Genomic DNA, 10,283 nt, shown 5'->3' on the forward strand with positions numbered 1-10,283 from the left:
GGGGGACACTTCAGCACCATGGCTAGCACCTATAGCCCATGGCCAGCTGATTGAAGGGAGGCACGTGCAAATTCATGTGCTACATTCAGTTTCTATATATCATCATGACAACATCAAAGGGCCTAGTCTAGAATGAATCACCAAAGGTGATTTGATTTCACTTCTGAATGTAAGTATAGCCTTGCCGAGCCATGAGGCCCATAGGGGCAGGAGCCTATCTCCTGTTTCTGTAGCGTGAGGCTGTTTCTGCGCTGTAGTGCCGAAATGATTTCGGCTCGTCAGAAATTTTCAGTAGCACCGAAGAGACGACTTTAGGACGGTCCCCCCCCCCCCGAACCTCAAATGACGTCACATTGTAGGCTCTACAGAGCCGAACCGACTTTTATTCGGCTCTAAAATAGGAGTATGAATCGGCCCTTACCACAAACCAACCCTTGATGCTAAGTGTCAAGCAGGGAGGCACTGGGTCCCATTTTTTCTTTGGTATGACCTGGCCCGGGGATTGAACCCCGACCTCCCAGTCTCAGGGCGGACACTCTAACCACAAGGCCACTGAGCTGGAAACTTCTGAATGTGCATTATGCTAAAAGTTTAACTGTAGGTCATATAAACGCTATTTCCCATTGCAGCTTCCCCGAGTCCTGAAAGTTAAAACCCAAAACGTGCACAGCCATGGGTAGGCCATCCGGCCTGTCGGAGGTACTTAGTGCATCTTGAATATTCTGTGTTATGTATGTTACCGGGATAACATTTATAAATTCAAATGAGTAAAACGGTGAATAAATGAAAGGCAAAGAAGCTGCATTGTAAGACCCCATCAATCAATGTCAAATCACTAAGAAATTATGCTCGATCCATTAATCATACTATGCAGTTATTACAGTATGTGTCATCATGTACTATATACACACGTATACTTAAACGATAAAATAACACTTTCTCCTGATACAATGTGACTTATTGCTAAACATGGTCATGGTTCCTGGTAGACCTGAGTCCGAATGGTACTTTCCAATGCTTAAGGCAAGATAATAAACCAGGATTATAAAACAGAAAACAGCAAAACAGAGTCATGCAGATCGAAGCAAATCAGGCACAAGGTACAAAACTCTGTCTTAAACACGTTAACAGTGTTTCCTGCAGGAAAAGGCCTTGGCATGGTGCTGGGTGCGGGGGGACCTTCTGGCGCGCGGCCTATGGGCGCGCGGCGAAAAAATTGATTAATTCATTAATTAATATGATTAATAAATTAAGATTAATTTGTATTATTGCTCTTGTATTGCTATTGGAGACACTGGGGGGACACTGGGGGACACTGGGGAGGCACTGCAGGGGCACTGGGGAGACACTGGGGAGGCACTGGGGGGGCACTGGGGAGACACTGGGGAGAAACTGCAGCCACTGGGGAGACATTGGGGAGGCAGTGGGGAGGCACTCAGGGGGACACTGGGGAGGCACTTGGCGGAAACTGGGCAGACACTGGGCAGACACTGGGGGGGCACTGGGGAGGCACTGGGGAGACACTGGGGAGGCACTGGGGAGAAACTGCAGCCACTGGGGAGACATTGGGGAGGCAGTGGGGAGGCACTCAGGGGGACACTGGGGAGGCACTTGGCGGAAACTGGGCAGACACTGGGCAGACACTGGGGTGGCACTGGGGGAGGTACTGGGGAGGTACTGGACATTTCATATCACACACACTATGATTTACTATCCCCCTCAAAAAAGATTATATTTTTATTATTATTATTATTATTTGTAAGCTTGGCATGGCGCGATTTATTTCAAGCATGGCAGAGCCATGCCAACAGCATTGTGCAGGAAACCCTGCGTTACATTTGCTCTACTAATTACTCAATTAATAGTTGATTACAAGCATATTATTATGGACAGAACCAAGCCACTTATATGACACAACCACGCCAATCATTCAGTTCTACTGTACAGAGTGGAAAGGCATTGTCAATCTTTTTTATGTAAAGATTAAAATTATGCGGTTCTATCATTGGAAATCACATACAAAGATGCCATTGCCTGGCCCTGTATCATCAATGGTCAAATAAATATTTGATTGAGGAATATAATGTGCCTTTAGCTTTTGTATTATTTCTGTACAGTATATCAGCAAAATGTAGATTTGCATGTTGAGGGAAATTAAGACTCTCAGATTTTTGAGTGGTGCAACCACTCCAAGGAACAGCAATGTCCGTGTTCACCTATGTGACGTTAACCCACTGTGACTATGAGCACCAGTATGACTATGAGTACCAGTAGGGGCGCTGTTGTGCCAGAAACAGAGAGAGAGAGATAGTGCTGCACTGTTGCCTGCTAATGAGAGAGAGAGAGAGAAAGAGAGAGAGAGAGAGAGAGAGAGGAGGGAGGGTGGGAGAGAGAGAGAGGGGAGTTGCACCACTCAGTTCACACAGGTGTGGGTTTTTTTTTACAAAAACGCAGCTTATCAACTAACCGGTTAATTGATTTATAACCTTATCAAAACTTATCAATTAACTATTAATGCAATAATCGATAATTCACATCCCAACAGCATATATATATGTTACTTTATACATAACTCGAAAATAAATTTGAAAGATTCATATACGGTTAAAAGTTGGGAGTCAGACAACCTTTTGATGTCTGAGTTGTTGTGACTGATTTCTTAAAGGGTATATGTAAATTATATGTTTTTGTAAAATAATAAAAAGTAAATAAAGTTACAGCTGTATCGTGCCCCTGGATAAAACATTTTACTGTTTACGAAAGAGCTTGAGATATTGGGAAAATATGGATCGATGCAGGCACTTTTACGTATAGAGGACACTGCCGAACTTGGCACTTTTACAACGTTGGCCCTGTACAATACCATGCAGTAGTCTATGTCAAGATATGTCTTTGTCTTACACATTATGTTGAATTATTTTAGTGCTAGAGCGGTGCTCGTTGGACACTGGCCTACTTGGAACGATGGAGTTGGAAATGCATGGCTCACCCAGTTATTAAAGATGGAGTTTTTTCCACCCTAAAACATGATCATCAGGTATTATTATAATATAAGGGGGAAGAACTTTTTTCTAAAAAGTGTACAGTATTTGTTAAAATCATACTTTTATGTGGACACGCCCACCAGTTAATTAAGTATGCCTGGTTTGCCTGGCGGGTGGTGATCCACCTGAACTGAAGCCACACCCACAGCTGTAGTTGTATGATAAAGGGGGAGGGGTTAGGGGAGGGGCTGATAGTGTGGTGTCACTATATTACTGTTTATTTCATTGGCCCGTTTGACTGTCAAGGGGTCAGCCTCTAGGGAGAAACCCTAAATACAAAGTTAATACACCATTGCACATAAAAACGACTCCAGGGTGTCTACTGAAGTATACTGTCACCTCATAGACACATGAAAAACTGGACAAATACAAAAAACTTGTGGCACTCCATCTTTAAGTCTGTGTCCCTTTTATGCCCGTATGGAGTTATTTGTCAGGCATGCCCAAATATGGAGTATAAGCAGATGTCAGAACATCATTGTGATGTCAGAACAGGCCCGCTTCATACGTATATGGAGATGTCCAGAGCCTGGGCAGGGCCCTGTCCAGAGCCCAGGCAGAGGCCTTTGTGCTGGTTCTGGACAACCGGCGATCTGACGGACATGACACTGGGCACTGCACTCCCTGTGGTGGTGTGAAACACGTGTGTCAAATTTGAAGTTGGTGGGGCGAACGGTTCTCGAGTTACGTGGATTGCAGACGTACGTACTGTACACACAGAGACGTCTGCAATGCATTTATATTAGCATAAGCATAATTGTGACCAGATGTCCCGAAGAATTCCCGGATTACAGGGGGATCCCTATGGTGTTGCAAAGCAGGCATGGAGATAGCCATCCAAACACCCCTTCCCCCCCAATCTGGTCCTTGGTCAGATCCAAATCTTATTTATTTAATTTTTCTATCGTATTTTTGGGGGTGTATTTAATTGAGCTGAGACATTGTGCAAATCTGTGTCTCTGGATTTTTGTACAATTTTACTAGTAGTCATATCTCAAGTAAGTCCATGCACTTTCATCGAAGGCCAGGACAAAATGGACAAAATATGTGGTGTCTACTTGAAAAGGTCAGACGGACCACAAATCATATACCAGTTTCATCGAATGACTCACTCAGGCGTCCAGCAAATAATAAAGCATCAAAATATGTTTAACCACTTGATTAAACAACATTATTTTATACATAAAATAGCTGATCTATGAGCTGAGCTTATCTGCCCTTTTCGAACATATTATGAAAAATGTAATATCCTAGCTAATTTTGAATAGGCTATATTTACACAAATCTTCTCGTATGATGATGCCCCTTGAACAGAATCTGTGTGGGGTCCTTGACATGAAAATGTTTGAGAACCAATCTATTTTGTGTGTCAACTTGTAATTAGGGCTAATTATGGAGGGCCATGCACCCACCTGTTGCATTCATTGCTCATGTAGCCTAATGGGGTTTGAATATAAATGGGTTCTCCCCAAAGTGTAGTGCCACGTATCTCTGGTCCATAGCCTTCTACTGCTTCTACGATTCTGCCCTAGAAGGCTATGGTCCTGGACCAGAACTAAGTGCCACTCCAGAAAAAGGACCCATTCTCTCAAATGCCCGGTTCTTTAACTTCACCTTGAACAGACTGAGAGTGTGAGTGAGACAACAAACGTTTACAAAATATGTAGCCTAAGCCTAACACTTATTTGAACACAAACATCATGGAATTCATTTGATGCTTTAGGTTTTATATAAAGCTTTCCCCGACTTGAGCGCTGCAGAGCAGACTATACCTGCCTGGTAACGGTCACAACAGTTTCACATGCAGTTTCTGCAGAATGTTATCGTATAGGCTAGAGGTGGAGACTGGAGGGGTCTGGTAGCCTGCTCTGGTCCATAGCTCTAATAAGACAGACCGAATCAGCCGACAGTGTGATTTGAGTCTGGCTTATTAGCCAGGCTATAGCTCTCTAGTGCCTAATGCAAAGGCATTATAAATATGGACCAGATGTAGTGGCAGCCTGTTATTATATGAGCTAAACAGAGGAGATGTTCCATTTCAATTTATAACTCTGTACACCTAAAACAAGTATTGGACTGAGGAAAACATTACTCGTTATGTCTCAAAATCTCAAATTCAAAATACTTTCGCAAGATTATGTTTGTGCTGCTTACCCTTTTCTTGTCTTTTTTTTATCATCGATCATTCCAGCCAGGGAAGTAAGTCCATTTAAATCCCCACTGACTCGCGCAAACCACCAATGAGCGTTTCCTTTGAAGAAAAAGAAAGAAGGAGAAGAGGGGGAAAAAAAGCTAAAGCAGTCAGTCCAACAAGTTTAGAGAATTATCTTGTTTAAGGGTCTTGGTGACAATACAAAAATACTTTCTAATCTTAATGTTTCCCGTAATAGTTAAAGTTACAGCCTACAGGTAGTGGATGTAAGCTCTGCCTGCCCTGTCTCTCTCTGACTGCACTCACACTCACACTACTGCAGCATGAGTGCCTTGCACGGCGCCACGCTCAGCCTCTGACGATGCATAAGGTGCATATTATCCTTGAATATGCCTGTAAGGCATGCACAATTTCTTTCTCCTGGTAGTAGCCTACCTAGTAGGTAGGCACGTAAGGTTAGGTTTAACTTTTTTAGCCTACCTATAGGCTACTGCATGACCTCTATCCAGTGGTTCCCAAACGTTTTTCATGTCAAGGACCCCCAAATTGGCCATAATTAATGGGACCCTCATTTGAACAGATATCCAGAGAAGATTTTTAACGACCCATTTCTATCTCTATGTATAATTTAACTCTGGGAGTGTACAAATGGAACCAACCTTATTTAGTTCCATTTGTACAGTGTACACTCTCGAGTTACAGACCCATTAAGGGTCCATTTGGTTCCTAACTATCATTCAGCTGGGGACCCCCTGGAACTCCCTCAAGTACCCCTATGTCCCCGGACCCCACTTTGGGAACCACTGCTCTAACCCAATACACAGTTGCTCTCTTTGGTAGCCTAACTTGCAATCTAATAATAATAATAATAATAATAATAATAATAATAATAAACATTTTAATAATCTTTTCATAAATGGGCTACTTAATTTGTTTTCATTATTGTATTATTTGAGTGAGGGAGATGAGGGATGCTGAGTAGGTGCGCGGCTGAAGGGGAGTAGCCAACGGGTAAACCGGAAGGTTCTCCTTACAACACGCTCAGCCAAACGCCAGGGCTCCACTGGGCTCGTTTGGGCGCGTTGCGTCACGCGTGCGTGCGTCAAAAAACGAACCGGTCAATTTTATGGTGACGGAGACGCGACGCAACGCGGGCAGTGGAGCCACCCTCCATTGATTAAAAGGGCACATTCCCGACGCTGACGGAGACGTGACGGAGACGTGACGCAGACGCGACGCAGACGCACCCAGTGGAGCCCTGGCGTAAGCCACTCCCGACCTACCGGTACTTCATCTTTACGCCAGGGCTCCACTGGGCGCGTCGCGTCTCCGTCGCGTCCTGCTCGTGTCATGACAACGTCAACGTCACGCTAGAGGTGCTCCACCGCGGGCATTTGAAAACTGCGCGTCAGCAACATTCTTTTATGTTGCTGTCAACGCGTGCGTGCGTCAAAAAACGAACCGGGGCAATTTTTTTGTCACCGAACGCAGCACAACGCAACGCAACGTGGGCAGTGGAGCCACCCTCCATTGATTAAAAGGGAACATTCCCGACGCTGACGGAGACGCGACGCAGACGCGATGCAGATGCGACGCAGACGCGCCCAGTGGAGCCCTGGCGTTAGGAATACCCATAGAGTATTAAAAGGATAGAGACTAAACTGGCGTGAAGCTCCGCCCCCTCCGCTATTCATGTCAGTGGAAGTTGCTCAGTGGCATTTTGAAGCACCCGGAAGGCTGCCGGAAGTACCGTCTATTTCCGCATTTTTTCGCTGATTCAGCATTTGGACACCAAATTTTGGTGTCCGGAAGTCCGGAAATGCGGAAGTGCAGCTGGGCTTTAACATTGGGCGCTCGGTTGCACAGGGTTTCCTCGACAAGAATCCACGGGTCCGCCTGCAGTCCTTCCTCTTACCACTAGGGCCCAGCGCTTCAACATTGGAGCGCATAGCTGGCCCCTTGGGAATACCAGGTAGAGACGAGAGACTGTTTTACTGTTCTGCCGGGGCGGAGTTACACCAGATGTGTTTTGCTGGTGTTTTGCTGGTGTTCAAGTGCAGACTTCGAACAAGCACTCACTCAGTGACCTCACAGCTAGGGGTTTCAACAAATAATTTCAAAGGAGCGACCTGACCACCAGTCACTAAAATAATTCTCAACTTCATTCAACTTCACGTGGCTGAAGTAGCACATGGCCAACTATCACTGCTGAGGTTATGATTTACTGCGTGGGTGCACTCTGAGGTCACCACATTGTCACAAGCACAAAAAAACAAGCGATGGTTGCGGACAAAGAACATGCTTGTCATTACTGAAGAATCCATCATTTGTTCAATAGGCTTTCTCTAGATCAATATGTTCTCTCTCAATAAAGAGGTCTGTCATGCTTGTCAACTTAAAGCTGCATTTAATGATTTAAGACCTCAAGACCAAATACATTCCTTCGAACTGGCAACCTTGTGGTTACCAATCCAGCAACTCTGCCCCTGAGCCACGCCACCCCGCTAACTGCAGGTAGGGTTTCATCACCCCTTTACAGTATATTAACCCTGAGGATGTACAGTAGTTCTCTCTCTTTCTGAGTTCCACCATGCGTAATGATAAATGACAGGGTCTTGATCTCAGTATTGATCTAAGAGTAAGCAATTCCACATCCTGACATTCATTTCCCATGGGGTTCTCAGTCAGTAATAAGTCTCTCTCTCTACACCTTCCAGTCTGCTGTACTACTTTCTAAGAAAGAAGAAAAACAAACTAAATATATGATAAACACACTTTAAGAGCAAATAGTTACAGCGTTGCAGTTTAATTTTTTCTTGTTGATGTATGCATATTTTGGTCTGATACTGTATACTTAACTGTGGGTAAGTAAAGCTGTGTGTCATATGGACGATAGATTAATGTATGCTACTATATGACAAGAAAATGAGTAAGAGGGGTTTTCAGTGAATAAAAGCACTGACTCAACAATTGAACCTTTAAGTGAACTGATGGAAATTAATTTTGATAAGGTATATGAACTATATTTCTCCATGTCATATTCTGTTTGTCCGGTTAAGATAGGTCCCTGTCCCTAATATTTTTTTAACTCTGGCCTAGGGGTGTTTACGGCCTTCTTGTCTCCAGCATCATTGTCTCCACCAGCCGAAGGCATGGGGAGAGTATGTTTTGCACTCTGTCCGTGTGTCCGTCCGTCCTTTCTGTCCATCCGTCCGTTACGAGCTAATCTCCGGCAACGTTAATCCAGGCAGCGCTGTTAAGTGTGTGAGAAAGGCCAGAATTGGGGGGAAAACATTCAAATCAAATCACATTTATTTATAAAGCACATTTAAAAACAATTTTCATTGTACCAAAGTGCTGTACAGAACATCTGGTGTTATCATAGGAATAATTATAAAAATAGTTAAAAAAATATATATAAAAAAAGAAAACTACAAAAATATATCACAGACAATCAAACGCTTGGGAGTAAAACAGGGTTTTAAGCCTGGATTTAAAAACTTCAACGGAGGGAGAGGTTCTAATAGAGTAGGGGATGGTGTTCCTTAGCGGCGCTAAGGGGGCTGCGACAGAGAGGGCACGGTTACCATTACCCTATTACCTACCCCCCCTACGAGAGTCTAAAAGATAACCCCCCCCTTTACCGTCGAAAGTTGAACGTTTGTGCCTCAAAATCACTCTTACCTTGTACAAATGCAAAATCTAAGCTGCTTTTAATGTTGCCCCACTTGTTTGTGAGGTGTACGGATTCAGATTAAACACGGAACATGCTTATTTTTCAATAAAAAGGGTATTTTAATCCACTCTGTCTCGGAATCTGGCGGCCATCTTGCTTTTCTCTCCATTGTAAATGCGCAAGAGAACCCTGGCCGCTAGGGGCGCGGGCAATATTCTGTTGCGCCGTTTACCGCATTTACAATGGAGGATTCAGAAACAGAGTGGATTAAAATAGCTTTTTTATTGAAAAATAAGCATGTTCCGTGTTTAATCTGAATCCGTACACCTCACAAACAAGTGGGGCAACATTAAAAGCAGCGTAGATTTTGCATTTGTACAAGGTAAGAGTGATTTTCAGGCACAAACGTTCAACTTTCGACGGTAAAGGGGGGGGTTATCTTTTAGACTCTCGTAGAGAGATTCGTCAGAATCGAAAAAAAACCCTCTACGAGATTCTAAATGTTTGGGCTAGGTTTAAGACATTGAAATTTTCAAATGAATCAGAGTGACTATCAACTGTCATAGTTTAGCTGACTGCAACCCAGTGCAACATGTCATATACACAAATGTAACTGAATTTTATAATTATATGTTGTTCTGATCAACACTGCTTTTTTTGTTTTGTATTTACTTGTGCGTGTCATGTGAATAGACTGCCAAATTGTGTACATTTGGCCACTAAAGTCGAGGTTCAGTATAAGTAAAACTGCTTTGTTCTTTTGATTTGTACTTCGCTTTGTCACATTATATCTATCATTCATTCATTCATTCATTCATTCATCCATGGGGCGGCCGTGGCGTGGCGGTGTCTGAGGGGTAGAGTGGCCGGATGGTAACCGCAAGGTTGCCAGTTCGAACCCGGGCTCCCCCAGAGTTAGTGTCGAAGTGTCCTTGAGCAAGACACTGAACCCTTAATTGCTCCTGATGTGCTGGTTGGTTTGCATACATCGGTGTATGAATGGGTGAATGTAATGCACAATCTATGTAAAGCGCCTTGGATAAAGGCGCTATATAAATGCACCATTTACCATTTGCATTTACCATTCATGGCTTTTTTTTTACCAGGTAAAAATGAATGGCCTTGTCTCCTATCTTTTATGTCATGCAGACAGATTCCAGTCCAACACTACACAATTTGGGTATGCATACTCAGTCCCCCCACAGACATTATAGGCCACATAGCATCCCAGTGGTCCTGAGAAGCTCAAAGCAAACCCCTGCATGTATTAGCATATAGTGCCAGTGTCAGCCCATGATGAGATTATTGTGAGTTAATGTATCACAGCATTTTACATCTAGGCCTATACCTGTGTGTCTATAGGCAGCCTGCTTCCAAAGCTTATCACGTGCCTGCCCTGCTAAACTTCACA

This window comes from Protomyctophum parallelum, assembly GCF_964188405.1.
Source record: "Protomyctophum parallelum genome assembly, chromosome: 19".
Lineage (NCBI taxonomy): Eukaryota > Metazoa > Chordata > Actinopteri > Myctophiformes > Myctophidae > Protomyctophum > Protomyctophum parallelum.